General features: G+C 33.9%; 1 protein-coding gene across 1 annotated transcript in view; it reads left to right on the top strand.

The window, feature by feature from the left end:
• The window catches only part of LOC133202866 (uncharacterized), a 33,641-nt gene that overhangs the window by 15,749 nt on the left and 2,421 nt on the right, over positions 1-15,471 (top strand). The gene's annotated exons all lie outside the window — the stretch shown is intronic.

The following is a 15,471-nucleotide window of genomic DNA, read 5'->3' on the forward strand; positions in this document are numbered from 1 at the left end:
TAACAAAGACCTTCGGAGTATTCTTGAAAATAAACCAAAGGTCAAGGTCATTTGGACTGTAACGCTGATATTTTTTCAACATGTCTTCTAAAGGGTCAAAGAATATGTGTCGGTACCATGGTGTAGGTCAAAGGCCAAAGAATATGTGTCGGCACAATGGTGTAGGTAACCCTGGTATTTTACAAAAGCCATTCTTGAGCCAACTGTCAAGTATTTACCTCTAACAGTTCTCAAGATACAAGATGTGAAAGACGGACAGACAGACAGATGGACGGACGGACGGATATCACTACGCCAAGCAAAGCGATCCCTAAATATCACTCTGCTCTGCCGGCGACACAAAAATTGCATCAATGCCCTTTCCTTTCCTTACAAATATTACCTGTAGGCCTATAATATTTATATGTTTAACATGTATATGGCTGGGGGAGATTATTTATTTATAATAAATACAACTGATTTTTCTCGCCATGTGGGTGGGGGCAGTTTTCATTTATTATAAATATAATTGATCTGGCCCTCCATGGTGCTCAAATTTATTCTGATGGATATCTTTATGCCCCCATAATTTGACTTGACAGTTACTTTTATGATTAATATTATTTATCGTAGTTTCACTATCCGTGGATTTTTTTTTTTTTTTGCTTGAATACGGTAATGCTAGTATAATATTTAAGAACGGATATTTCGATTCCCCTAACCTGCGTATTTTGTAATGGAATATAATTATGATGTAAATTTTGACAAAAATGCATTACGAGAATTACGTAGAATTAAAACGACAGATAAAATGTGCCGTTGAAATGTTGAATGAAATATGGATCGAGATATCGAACAATAATCAAGCTCAAAAGTCCATTGAAACAATATAAAGTGGGAGCAGAGCTAAAAACAGCTCTGTAAAAACATCAAATGTGGGATAAGGTGCCATGGAGGAGTCAGCATCCCCTGTCGACCGGTGTCGCATAATATTTGGTCCGCTTTGTTTAAAGGTCCGGGGGGACCTAATACGATAACATATAAGGTCCGGCCTGCCTCTATAATAAAAGGTCCGCCTTCGGTTTAATATGCAGATTTTTCTCCTTTATTGATTCGAAATTAATTTGCTTTATTAATCTTTTTAAATTATTTAAGGTATAGTTGTTATAAAAGTGTCCCTCCCAGCAAAATGGAGTTCCAGGGACGTCAGGGGTGTGCAATTAAAAAATTCAAGTACTAGCCCACGGGCTAGTGGCAGCAATAAAGTTACTAGCCCCAAGTAAAAAGTTACTAGCCCAAATATAGAGGCAAAAATTAAAAACTAATTTTGAAAAAAAAAGTTAATTGTTGAAAAAGTCAGGCTACTAACTAAAGGTAATTCTTTTTAAAATTAAAGTTTAATTCTCACTAGTGAAATTTAATCATATATAAATTAATGATTATGATAGAAAATGAAAAAGAATTTAAATCTTCCCTTTTTCTGATCATTGCACTAGTTCATCTAAAACAAAGCAAAAATCATTTTGTTTTCATCTTAACATACTTGAATCATTAAATGCACTGGAAATATATTTTGTTTTAATTGCATAACACTTATCTTTCAGTTGATTGAGTGATTGTAAATAATTTAATGAGATATCTGCATGTATTTACCATAAACAAAGGAATGGAGAAAATTCGGATTAGGAAAAAAACGATCGTTTTTTTAAGTAAATAACTCAGGTAGTACTGCAAAATGGATAAGATTATGGAGATTTATGGACAATAGGATCAAGCAGCCTGGAAAATTTTCACTGGTTGGGAATTTAAGAGCAAAAAAATGAGTGAAATTACCGGTTGTGCTTTTCATATATTACATGTGTAGTTTTAATTTCTACTAGCCCAAGGGGATACCTCCGTGCAGAAAACCACTAGCCCGACACCCGAAAATGGTAGCCCCGGGCGTCGGGCGATGCTAATTGCACACCCCTGGACGTACATGTATACATGTACATTGTATATATACTAAAAGGATCAAGTCTTGCGATATCTCGCTAGTTGCTGGATTTCGTTAGCCAATTTTAATTAATTATATTTCTAATACTATGATATATTTCAGTACAAAACCTCAAATTATCTATCAAAAAATTATTCAAAATTTGATGTTAGCACTGATTAAGTGTTAGCTCCTTATCGTAGTACATACCTCCTAGGTAGTGCACAAAACAAAAAATATAAAGATGCAAAGATCTGTTGATCGAGTTACCTTATGGGAAAATCAAGTACGACATGTGTCTTTTATAGTTTAAGTGATATCAATATTATCATTGCAAAATAAAAAAAATACATATATATATAATACGCATACCTTCACTGGCACATTGTTCAGTATATGGTGTTCGTAAGTCCAACAATGATCATTTCATTACAGTCTCTTTCCTAACAACGTTCGACTTCCACTTCCCAAAAAGAATTTTCATATCTTTCGAAAGATATTTCATTATATTATTAATAATAATTATGCATAATTCTTACGATTCATATTGTACCTAACTATAAAATAATTGGAGGGTCACTGTGGCAGGGACTTGTGTTACGGTGTACTAGCCTATCCCGTTGTTGTTAAAACAACATGTCTGTGCTTTGGGGGATAGGCCTATTGTCTCATCTGACGAAACTTGAAGTCGCATATCCCCCGTGTTTTTATAACCATCGTTTCTTATCCAGTTAAAGACTAACGATTATTTCATTCTACTTTATTACCCCGGGGTTAACACTGGTTAAGGAAGATGTGCATTAATTGGCAAAATCAAACCAAAGTCAATCGAGTTGAACATTTTAAGCAATAAAACTACCCCCCCCCCCCCAAAAAAAAGGAAAAGAATATAAATGGTGTTGTTGTATTTTTGGTGGGTGGGGTATAGCAAAATTATACTGATACATGTCAAATAGTTTAAATAGTATTGATGTTGTAGACTTTCCTCCCGCATTAATATTTTTTCCCGGAAAAACGAGCTTGGGTTTAAAAACCCCTTCCCCTTTTGGAAAATGAGCCTAGCATAGGATTTTATTTCCGTATTTTTTTTTAATATTGTTTATTTCATTCCCTACATTTTGTAGTTTTCATTTCTGACGTTTTAAAATTTTCATCTCTGACATTTATCATCATAAAGTACTTTTCCGGCAATGAAAACAAAATTGAAATTTCCCTTCAAAAAAAAAAAATTAAAGAATAAATCAAGAATAATTCATTGATTTCCAAATAATAAGTTCTGTTTATATTTAAAAGAATCTTATGATGATTTTATCCTCGGACACATGTAAGTGTAAGTTGTGAATTTTTGTTCATCTTTTCAAATCAAGATAATCAGACTGAATTTGAGATCAGAAAGGTTAAGATAGAATTTATGACATACAGAAACTATGTTTGAGGGAATAAAGTAATCAGAGTTGAGGGGATTCTGTTTTTCGGTGCTTTCAATCACATATAATTCAGTGGGCATTAAAATTTGGTGATAAAAAATTGCATGTTTTACTATTGAAATTATTGCATTTTATTACTGAACTTTGTATTTTTACTAGACTTAGTGTTGATTGTATTGTAAAATGAAAACAAAAAATGTCGGAAATGCAACGCAAAATTTCGGAAAAGACATGCAGCGAGCTTGGAAGAAAAACCCCGGCTTTATTATCCACCATAGGAAATACTCAGTACGCTTCAGTACAGAAATTTCTCCTTTTCCACCTTCTTACTAGGGAGAGTCTTATCCACCCATACTATTTACAGAGGGGTTTTACAGAGCAACTTGACATGTATTTCCCCCTAAAATAAAAAGGAAAGTGTCTGTTGAGATCGTGACTGATATAAAAATTCATAAAACTCCACCAAGTCGTGTTCTTTTGTTAATATTTTTTATATTTATTTTGATTTTGGTTTAAATTAGATTTTCTACGACTTTTAGCGGCTATTTCCTTTTCATTTATGTGTGTGTGATGGGGGGGGGGGTTATAGTTCTCTTGTTGCACGTCATCAACATTACTAATTAAATAATAATATATATCCTTGGTCCCTTCAGACAGATGTTTATGGTTGCATATAGATACACAATACAGTAGACACATCTCCTGCAAACGTACATAGAGTGGATAATTAACTGAGATTAAAGTTTTGTCTTTTTGTCAGCATATTAAATGAAAAAAAGTACACTACTACATGTAGTATATATGCAATTCGTATGCACAATTAGGCCATTCCAAGAGTTTTTCTAAGTTAATTTAGCGTTCATCCTAAAATTAAAAACCTAATTATCTTTTTACCCTGGAAACACACGAACCAACAAAGAAAAAAAACAATAGGAACTTACAGCATTTCCATAATTTTTGCTTTGTAAGTGAGATACATGTATGTGGGAAAAAAGAAAAACAGAGGGCGGACCTTTTATTATATTGCGTTTTAAGGTCCGCCCTGCCATTTTAACGATTTTTTTTTTTTTTTTTTTTTTTTTTTTTTTTTTTTTTTTTTTTTTTACGCTACGATAACTTTTAATAAAAATATTCGCCTTGTAATAGTAAGATATCTGAAATACAGAGGCCGGACCTTTTATCATACTGCGTTTTAAGGTCCGCCCTGCCTCTTTCTCTAGTTTGTATCCTACGAAAATAAACCCTGTTCAAAATTTTCGCCTTGTAATAGTAAGATATCTGAAATATAGAGGGTGGACCTTTTATTGTACTGCGTTTTAAGGTCCGCCCTGTCTCTAGTTTGTATGCTACGAAAATAAACCCTGTTCAAAAATTTCGCCTTGTAATAGTACGATATCTGAAAAACAGAGGGCGGACCTTTTATTATATTGCGTTTTAAGGTCCGCCCTGCCATTTTGACTAGTTTTTATGTTACGGAAATAAACCCTGTCCAAAATGTTTGCTTTCTAACAGTAAGACATCTGAAATATAGAGGGCGGACCTTTAAATATACTGCGTTTTAAGGTCCGCCCTGTCTCTTTCTCTGGTTTGTATGCTACGAAAATAAACACTGTTCAAAAATTTCGCCTTGTAATAGTAAGATATCTGAAATACAGAGGGCGGACCTTTTATTATACTGCGTTTTAAGGTCCGCCCTGTCTCTTTCTCTAGTTTGTACGGTACGAAAATGAACCCTGTTCAAAATTTTCGCCTTGTAATAGTAAGATATCTGAAATATAGAGGGCGGAGCTTTTATTACACTGCGTTTTAAGGTCCGTCCTGTCATTTTGACTAGTTTTTATGTTACGGAAATAAACCCTGTCCAAAATGTTTGCTTTCTAACAGTAAGACATCTGAATTATAGAGGGCGGACCTTTAAATATACTGCGTTTTAAGGTCCGCCCTGCCTCTCTCTCTAGTTTTATGCTACGAAAATAAACCCTGTTCAAAATTTTCGCCTTGTAATAGTAAGATATCTGAAATATAGAGGGAGGACCTTTTATTATGTTGCGTTTTAATGTCCGCCCTGTCTCTTTCTCTAGTTTGTATGCTACGAAAATAAACCCTGTCCAAAATGTTTGCTTTCTAATGGTAAAATATCTGAAAAGCAGAGGGCGGACCTTTTATTTTACTGCGTTTTAAGGTCGCCTTGTAATAGTACGATATCTGAAATACAGAAGGCGGAGCTTTTATTATACTGTGTTTTAAGGTCCGCCCTGCCCCTTTCTCTATTTTTCATGCTACAGAGAAGAACCCTGTCTATAATTTTCTCTTTGTTATAGATAGATCAAAACGGGGGATTAAGGTTTTACATAGGAATATCTAGGAAAAAGTCTTCAAAAATCTTCTTCTTAAGAACAACCATGTCATGATTAGTCATATTAATATGGAAGCATCATCATTTAGTGTAGATGTACGTTTGTTCAAATCATGACCCCCGGGGTAGGGTGGGGTCACAATGGGGGATCAAATTTTTACATAGGATATATATATCGAAAAATCTTCTCCACAAGAACGGCAAAGCCATCTTTAGTCAGATTGATATGGAAACATCCTCAGGTATTGTAGATTCAAATTTGTTTAAACCATGATAACCGGTCATATAAAATTAATTTTCCGCCGGAATATGGCTGAAATATAGCCGACTCGGCGTTAAACCCTAATCAATCAATCAATCAAACCATGACCCCCTAGGGGTAGGATGGGCCACAATGCACTATCAGGGTTTAGCATGTGAATATATAGGGGAAAAAAATCTAAAACCTTTTTTCAGGAACAACAAAGCCATGTTTAGTCACATTGATATAGAAGTATCTTGAGGTAGTGTAAATTCAAGTTTGTTTAAATCATGACCCCGAGGGGTAGGGTGGGGCTAGCGCTATATCTATAAAAATCATGACACCTGGGGTAGGGTGGGGTCACAATAGGGATTAATGTTTTACATTGGAAGATATGTTAGAATAAATTTGCTGATGAAAAACAGCAGGGCCTTATTGACACAGGTGAGCGTTGTGGCCCATGGGCCTCTTATTTTATGTCAAGGTCTTGGAAAATCGTAGGACGATTCTTTTATAAAAGGCAGTGACGAATCTGAATGTATAATGGTAGTACAATGTATATTTATCTAGAATATATTCACCACATACAATCAAAAGATATGTTCAGATTTATAATCCATGTATCTCACAAAAATGTTAGAATGATCATTAGTTGTACTGTATCCGTATCTATAGACTTTTATTCATATAGCATGAAAAAGAGGGAGTATTTGTTTCTGTATTCAAACAATGAATTGGGAAAATAATCCCCTTAAAAATAAGAAATGGGTTCATCAACACTACGTACATAATGTATGTGGTAAAATCCCTGTGTGACAAGTAAAAAGAAATCTGTAATACACCAGATGGTGTTTATTTCCTACGTACTTGATACGCAAGGAGCAGATGGAAATATAAAGAAGGTGTTATTGCCATCCCTCCCCCTCTTCCTCACCTGAGATGCAATGTATTACCGGAAATTTCTTCAGCCAATACCGAAATTATTCATATAACATGCGCGAATCTGGGGGGAGGGGGGGGGGAGTCGGGGGGAGAGTTATTAAAAGTATATACTGAAGTAAATAAAAAATGACTTTGGACCCCCTTAGAAAACGTGGACCCTACCATCACCACCACCAAATAGGTGTTTTTCACGTTTTGGAAATGGAATTGGATTTTACGTTTTTTTTTCTTCCTTGTCAAGAAATTTTTGAGTTAGAAATTTTTTTGACTGGGATGGACCCCCCCCCCCTGGAAAAATTCTTGATCCGCGCCTGTATAATCATTATTCAAAATTGTTCGGTCATATCCGAAACAACATATGTGCAATGTATAGCATTTATGAAAATCGTACTTCAAAATTCTGTCATGACTACATGAGACCGATTGTATTATTTCCTCCATGGTTACCACGGAGAATGACTGAGGACTTCGAAAAGGATAATTTAAGGACATTGGCAAAGTTCCTAGCTTTCGTAAAGAATTTTTCAAAAACTCTTGAGCAGGTGTAGTGGTACTAAACAATACACTTTATTGGTTTTCACCGCGTAGAAAATTCTACAAGGGAGATCACTCTCAATCAAGATCCAGGCAGCTCAGTGTTACTCCATATCATTATTCGTAGGGAAAGAAGTCCCGGAGAGTATGGAGTATGGCTCTCAGTCATACTCCATACAGTGTCAATTCTCCGGGACTACTTGGTATGAAGTTGTAGCGTAACGTAATACTGAGCTGTCTGCAGCTTGGACTCTCATGATGGAAAACCCCATGAATTACCTTTTTTCTCCGGATAACCGTGAGTTGCCACTTTCCATAAATGAATAAAATAAATAATCATAAATATTCAGCTTTTTATAAAAGAAATATATTTTTGATTTAAAATTAGACTGAAACGCTTCTAGTCGACATCACGAAAATGTACATATCATGTAGCTTGAAATGGGAAATATGACGCACGCTTGACAACGTCCCCAGAAACAGTCAGTCAGTATATTTCTGGGTGCATTTCGGGGGGGGGGGTTATTGCACAAATTAATGTAGAAAATAGAAATTCCTTGATACGCAAAAAAGGAAGACGATCAACTGATGTTCCCTCCCCCTTTCCCCGTTCATACAGACGTGAGATACATAAATGACTTGTACATAGAACTGGATATTAAACTTTGCACAAAATGCTTCATGTCGGTAATAAAAGAAAATATTTTACAATACGAGATGATTTCAAATTTTAATCGGTCATGCAATACAGCCTGCTAGATTATCCCACAGTCATGCTATAGTCACAGTAAAATGTGTAAGTTCTTTTTGTTTCCTTTTCTTTTGGCAAAAAAAAAAAAAAAAAATAAATAAATAAATAAATAAAAAAAAAATAAAAATAAAAATGAAACATTAATTTCATATGTAGTTCATTATGACGAGGAAGAGTGATATTTTTATAAGAAAGAATTAAATCCAAACCATGATTATACTTTAAATCTGATGTATGTTTTCAACATTGAGTTACCTGTTTTAAGCTTTAACATTACATGTATTTTGTTTCTGCAGTAAATACATATCGAATACAACATTAGGCTACATGTATATATTACCCTATCCACAAATAAAGGGCAAAATATTATTATAAACTGAAAACAAGTTAATTGTTAAAACTAAAGGGAAGCATATACATACTTTTATTTTTTATTGGTCTTAGTATTAAACTCTACACTTGGAATAAGAAATTTCTTTAAATATTGTAATAAACTAGACTATATAATTATATATATCAAAATTTTGATGTGTACGCATGAATATCATAATAGTATTATAATTTGTTCTTCAGCATAATTTATTAAGATAAAAAATTCATATCCATTGATTTAAAGCAAACACATGACCATTACATTGTCATTGCTATCTGCCGCGGACTCTACCTGCGGGTACCTGTCAGGTATACGAATACTTCACACCCCCATTGTTTTATTGCCTATACACACCGGCAGATTTCACACCTTTAATCGTCCTAATTTACACAAAGCAAATGCTGGGGAAAAACAAACACAAGCCCAATAAATGCGACATTTTATTTTAAATCATTGCCCTAAACCATGTAAACGGTATTGCTAAAAGCACACTAAACATGGAGTAGCAATTCCTGCCCTAAGAGATATATTGTACAAAAAAATAAACACAACAGCTAGGCTAAAACCTTAATCTTTCTTCATATGATGTAAACAAACTCTCTTCAATTTTATGTGTTTAAGTCAAGATTAAAACATTTTGCACCACCCGGACCTTTAAACTTCGGCGGACCTTTTCTTATACGGGCCGGACCTTTTCTTATAAAAGGCGGACCTTATATGTTATCGTATTAGGTCCCCCCGGACCTTTAAACGAGGCGGACCAAATATTATGCGACACCGGTCACCTTGTGCTCCTTCTCGTGATAGGGCAAAATCTGGACTACTGGCCCCAGGATCATGAAACAGACTTAGACTTAAGTCAAATTTTCAATCGCCTGTAAAATGTTGATTAATTAATGAATTAATCTCTAAATTTGCAGATAACAACACTTTTTTAAAGCAATATTGAAAAATGTTTTAATTTAGGTCTGCTTGACTTGTACAGCATTTTAATACAGCATAAAGATTTTGACTTAAGCTGAAGATGTTTCATGATCCCAGGGCCTGGTTTTGTGTTGTTTTTTTTCCCGATCGAGGGTGTGAACAGCAAAGTCACAGACAAACGCTACAAATAGAAAAAAAAAGAAAGAAACAAAACTCGCAATATTAATGGCCCAATACTTCGGCAAGCGACGAATGAAAGGAATACCTGTGGTTCCAAAATAAATATAGTTGAAATAAACAAAGTGCAGGATATAAATTAATGATTTTGACGATTTCTTACAGTCAACACACAGGGGCCAGTAACATACTTTGCTTGGTTTTATGTCATCGCTATAATATACTTTTGTATATATACATGTAGTGATGACGTAAAATGAAGCAAAGTATATTACTGGCCCCTGTGAGTCAACACTGAAAAGTGTATCCTCACTAACAAACAGTTTATAATTTTTTTCCTATTTGTTTGACATTTTTTTCACAAAAAGCGATACCAAGACGTTTTCATCAAGTCAGATATGATTTGACTATTGACCCATAAACTTGAAGATGCCTAATCTCGGTGGAGATTCGGCTGGGCTAGATATAATTTGGTCTGACGCCCATCGGTGGGCGTCAGACCAAATATCTAGCCCAGCCGAATCTCCACCGAGATTAGAAGATGCTATCCTCATAATTTTTTCTAACTTTAAACTCTTTAACATGTGTGCAAACACACGCTTACATTTGTGACATCCAACTAAACATCTAAGGTAAAGAGTTCCAGAGAATGAGAGTTCTCTTTTAAGCTTAGACCAGTCTGCAGGGATTAACCTTATACAATATAGCAGGGACGGATCTATCCCAAACCAAAATTTAGAAAGTCTTGGTAATACGTACGCTATTAAATTCAACTAAGCTTAAAGAATTGTGAGTTTCTTTTGTCATTTAACTTTTTAGAAAATCCCTCTGAATCTTGGATCCACCCCTGCATTATACATGTAAATCATTAACATTGCCCGTGTTCATTAGTTTTTAGAGTTTGAGGCTTTGTATACATCTCCCACAATTGGTTTACTGAGATGCCTGATCCTTTCCAGTAGTCAATCTCTCTCTCTCCTACTTTCGATATCTATATCAGTTATAGTTTTAAATTTTTGCATCATTAATACGTACATCTTACAACTATGATTGTTCACATATGTTATTTGTAATTGTAAACATAAATATATTGATAATTCAAACATTTTTTTTACACTGTAAAACTATTGGACTATGGTTAACAAGGAATTATATTGCCATGCCCACGCATTCACATTATATAGCATAAACTTAACAATTTTAGGTAACCATAACATTTTACACAGCATGTATGAACTGTTATGCAGAAGAATGAGTAAAGTTTCCCAATCAGGTGCTGTCGAATATGATAAGACAACAGAAACCATACTTACCTGTCACACCCGTTCGTCTAATCGATCAGACGTTCGAATATTTATGCCTTTCTACGAAAGCCTATTAGGATCAATCTATGGGGAAGAAAATTCAAATAACTCTATATTTATTTGAATTTTCTTCCCCATAGATTGATTAAACGAGAAAATGAAAAGGCGTTTAACTCGAAAAAAGAAGTTATAACGCAAACTGAAAAGGCGTCATAATACGAAAAAAGCATAATAACGCGAAGAGAAAATACATTATTCCGCCTTTTCATAAAGGCATTGTTACGTTGTTTGTTAGAGTTTTAATAGAGGTAGGCACTCTGCTTTTGAAATTCCAAAAATTAGGCCCATGCAGCATATTGCTCAAAGAGGAATGCCAAACCAGAATTTTATTTAATAGATCTTTAAGACATCTCTTTTAAACTATATTTTCAGCTTTGAAAGAGCAATATTAGTTCCTAAATATTTAATACAATTTTTTTTTTTGCATTTTTTCCAGAAAAATGAAAAAAAGGTGTCTTATTTTCGAATAAGATGCCATTTGGTTCAAAATTTGCTGTTGATAAATGTATCTAATAAAATATGTAAAGAAAGACTGGATAGACAATTTGATTTTTTAAACAAACAATTATTTTTGACTATAAAACATATTATTTATGAATATTTTATAAACCTATGGATAAAATCGTCATAAAACTAGTCACAGCTGGAGAGAACATGTTAGTCAATCATATTTTAAAAAGAAATTGAAACGAAATTGCGAAATTTTAGGGAATACAATAATTCAATATTTGGACCAATCCCGATCAAAATTAAACTGATCCCAATCAAAATTAACAGAAAATAAATAAAATAATAACTTATTGCCTTCTTTATGTACAGAATTAACCACCAAAAAATCTATTTGATTGCCAAGTTCAATAACTTTTAGCCTTTCTATTTCGCATTATCATGCCTTTTAAAGAGCGCAATAACGCATTATCAAAAGGCGTAATAATGCCTTGTTTTCAGAGGGCGTAATAACGCCTTTGAAATGTATTTTCAAAATGCGTAACATGCGCCTTTTCGAACGACGTTACTTAACGCCCTTTCTAAAGGCGTTATAACGCCTTTTTCAAAGGCGTAATAAGGCATAATAACGTCTTTCAAAAGGCATTATTACACCTTTTATTTTTCTTTTTTCGCGTTATAACGCCTTTCACTTCCGTCATTACACCTTTCAAAAGGCGTATTTACGCCCTTTCAAAGGCATAAGGCCGTTTTTTTTTTTTTTACTTAGCATTAGAACGCTTTCGGCGTTTTTTCGACTTTTAATTTTTTCGCATAGATTGCTCCTAATAGGCTTTCGTACCTTTTAGTTTTGGCTCTTGTGTAAAGTATTTTTGTTGTACTGCAATTTATACTCTTTTGTTACATACTAATTAATTATTTATTTATCATGCTTAACATATCTTTCAACTATAATCAAATACAAATATGAATTAATTCTATTTTCGATTTCGAATGACCTAGAATATTTAAAAGTAGTTAGTGTGCATACAAGCGTAATGTTATTATACATGAAGTGCACAGGCACTTGTTTCTCTCTCTCTCTCTCTCTCTCTCTTATAATAATAACACTGTATTATCATTAAGGTTTTATAAAAACAAAAACAAATTTATGTGCTTTTCCTTCTTCCTTTAATGCATTGGAAGGAAAATACACCAATATAGATTTGTAGCAAGAAGAGGACTTCCGTCTCACATACTCAGTAAAACGCCTTCAAGAAATGTACTTTACTCCTCTCCGTTCATTATTTAGGTCAAACTCAACTAGTAATAATTAAATATTTTTTTTTTAAAAATCGAAAGATCATTGTTTGCAATTTTCAGGCACATAGTATCGGAAAAGGGGGGAGATGGCGTAGCCTCCCCACTTTTTTCAAAACATAACTTATTACTTTGATAAAATCACAGTGTACATAAATGTATGTTTGGGGTGGGTTTTTTTTTTATTTACTTCCTTACTATTTTCTTTTCATATTTGTTCTATGTAGGTAGGAAACGTATTCTTTGTTCTGTTCTTCTTGACTAAGTGAATGCAGACTCAATACTTGTATTCTTTCTTTGGTCATTTAATTTTATTAAAGTCTTCTCAATTACCTTTGTGAGAAGATCCTATCCATGCTTGTCTTCTATTACTTACTGGGCAAGATTTTCGAAGACTTTGTTTAATTACAGAGAAAATGTCACACACATAGTGACAGAATATGAGACTTTAGACCTAGCAATAAAGGTACTGAAATTGTCAGAATTGCCACAATATACTCGTCTCCTAAAAGTCAACTGGTCCACTGACTTCTAAAGAACAAACACAATAAAATTATAACATAAAAGATAAAAAAAAAAATCACTTCGAAGCATTTTATTCCATCAAATTCGGAGCATTCGATCAAGTCAAAAATTAGGCATTAAAATTAATTTAGAGTAACTTTATATACTATTATTATGGCAGTCCTTAATAATCCAAGACTATTATTTCTTTTACTAGAGTAAAACTTCTCTAATCCGAATGATATGAAATCTGAAAACTTGTCTAATTCAGAAAGTTGATGATACTAAAAGTGTACAGTGCGTACGTTCCAGTTGATTGTGACGTCAGCTAGAGATCCAGTGTAAACATTTTTTAGAGGATCGATTCTAACAAACAGGTAAGTCAATTTTATAAATACATATGTATCTATAGATCTAATGAATGTTTTAGTTTGCATTACCCTTCTTACTTTGAAAGAAGATACCTGATACATGACATCTTTCAAAATCTGTATTCAAAGCTCACGCCTGTTGACAACAAAAATCAATTTAAAATCTTACACAATAATAAATGTTTTGCTTGTAAGATAGACAAGAAATTAAATAGAAAAATATAATTTTAAATTTTTAGTATGGAAGATTATTATTAAAACATTATTATTATAACGTCACTATACCACTTTGATGCCGTTGCGTTGTGCATGGCTATGTCATATCATAGATACGGCGCCATTTGATTGCGATCGAACGTGCAAAAAAATAAGAAACCAATATTTTGATAATTCAACATAAAGTTGAAAGTACATGTAATACTAACACATTGCAGTGCATACAAAGCAAGAAGGGCAAAGTTCAGCAAATTGCCTTTTAAAAAAACTTAAGAGACATAAAATTTCATTAATTTAGGATTTTTAATTTTCTCAGTTCTATTTTTTTCCCTTTTTCAAGTCTTTAGCATTTTTAAGGGAAGAACTTTATTTAAACAAGATGTGCTTGTGAAACACTGATGCCCCCGTATGGCAACTTATAGCAAAGGTTAAACTTTCTCAAATGCAAATCAAATATGTTGGTACCCAAAGTAAGGTCTTGTCTCGAGGAATATACCTGTGAAAATATGAAAGCCCTAGAACAACCATTGAATAGATATGAAAACGGTTAAAGTTTTTCAAAAGTAAGTCAAACATCAAGGTCAAGGTCAAATGGTAAAAAATAATGGTGCCTAAGGAAAGGCCTTCTCACAAGAAATATACTGGTGAAATATGAAAGCTGAAGCACCACTCGTTCAAAAGTTATAACCAAGGTTTAAGTTTTCCAAAAGTAGGTCAAACTCCAAGTTCAAGGTAAATGGATTACAATTGTTGGTATCCAAAGGAAGGTCTTGTCACAAGGATTACATATGTGAAGTATGAAATCCCTAGCACAAACGGTTCACAAGTTATGGCCAAGGTTAAATTTTTCCAAAAGTGGGTTAAACTCCAAGGTCAAAGGGTCAAAGTTGTTGGTATCAAAGGAAGGCCTTGTCAAAAGGATTATATATGTAAAGTATGAAAGCCCTAGCTCCAACGGTTCACAAGTTATAGCCAAGGTTAAAGTTTCTCAAAGTAGGTCAAACTCCAAGGTCAAGGTCAAAGGGTCAAAGTTGTTTGTATCCAAAGGAAGGCCTTGTCACAAGAATTACATATGTGAAGTATGAAAGCCCTAGCACCAATTGTTCAAAAGTTATGGCCAAGGTTAAAGTTTTTCAAAAGTAGGTCAAACTCCAAGGTCAAGGTCAAAGGGTCAAAGTTGTTGGTATCCAAAGGAAGGTCTTGTCACAAGGACTACTCTTGTAAAGTATGAAAGCCCTAGCTCCAACTGTTCAAAAGTTATGGCCAAGGTTAAAGTTGAGTAAAATTTAGTAAAACTAGGTCAAGGTCAAAAGGTCAAATATGGTGGTACCCGAAGAAAGGTCTTGTGACAAGGAATACACGTGTGAAATATGAAAGCCATAGCTCCAACTAATCAAAAGTTATGAACAATGTTAAAGTTTTTGCGGACAAAAAGACAAACAGATAAACAGACAGACAGACAGACGGACTGACAGGGCAAAAACTATATTCCCCGAATCTTCGATACGGGGGCAGAAAAATAACACTTTAATAAAATATTCACAGTTTAACCTTTACCAGAAGAAGGCAAGACCCAGACTACTAAAAAGGA

The sequence above is a fragment of the Saccostrea echinata genome, unplaced genomic scaffold (assembly GCF_033153115.1).
Source record: "Saccostrea echinata isolate AGI-Se365-2 ecotype Australia unplaced genomic scaffold, CSIRO_AGI_Sech_v1 ptg000047l, whole genome shotgun sequence".
NCBI classification, from domain to species: domain Eukaryota; kingdom Metazoa; phylum Mollusca; class Bivalvia; order Ostreida; family Ostreidae; genus Saccostrea; species Saccostrea echinata.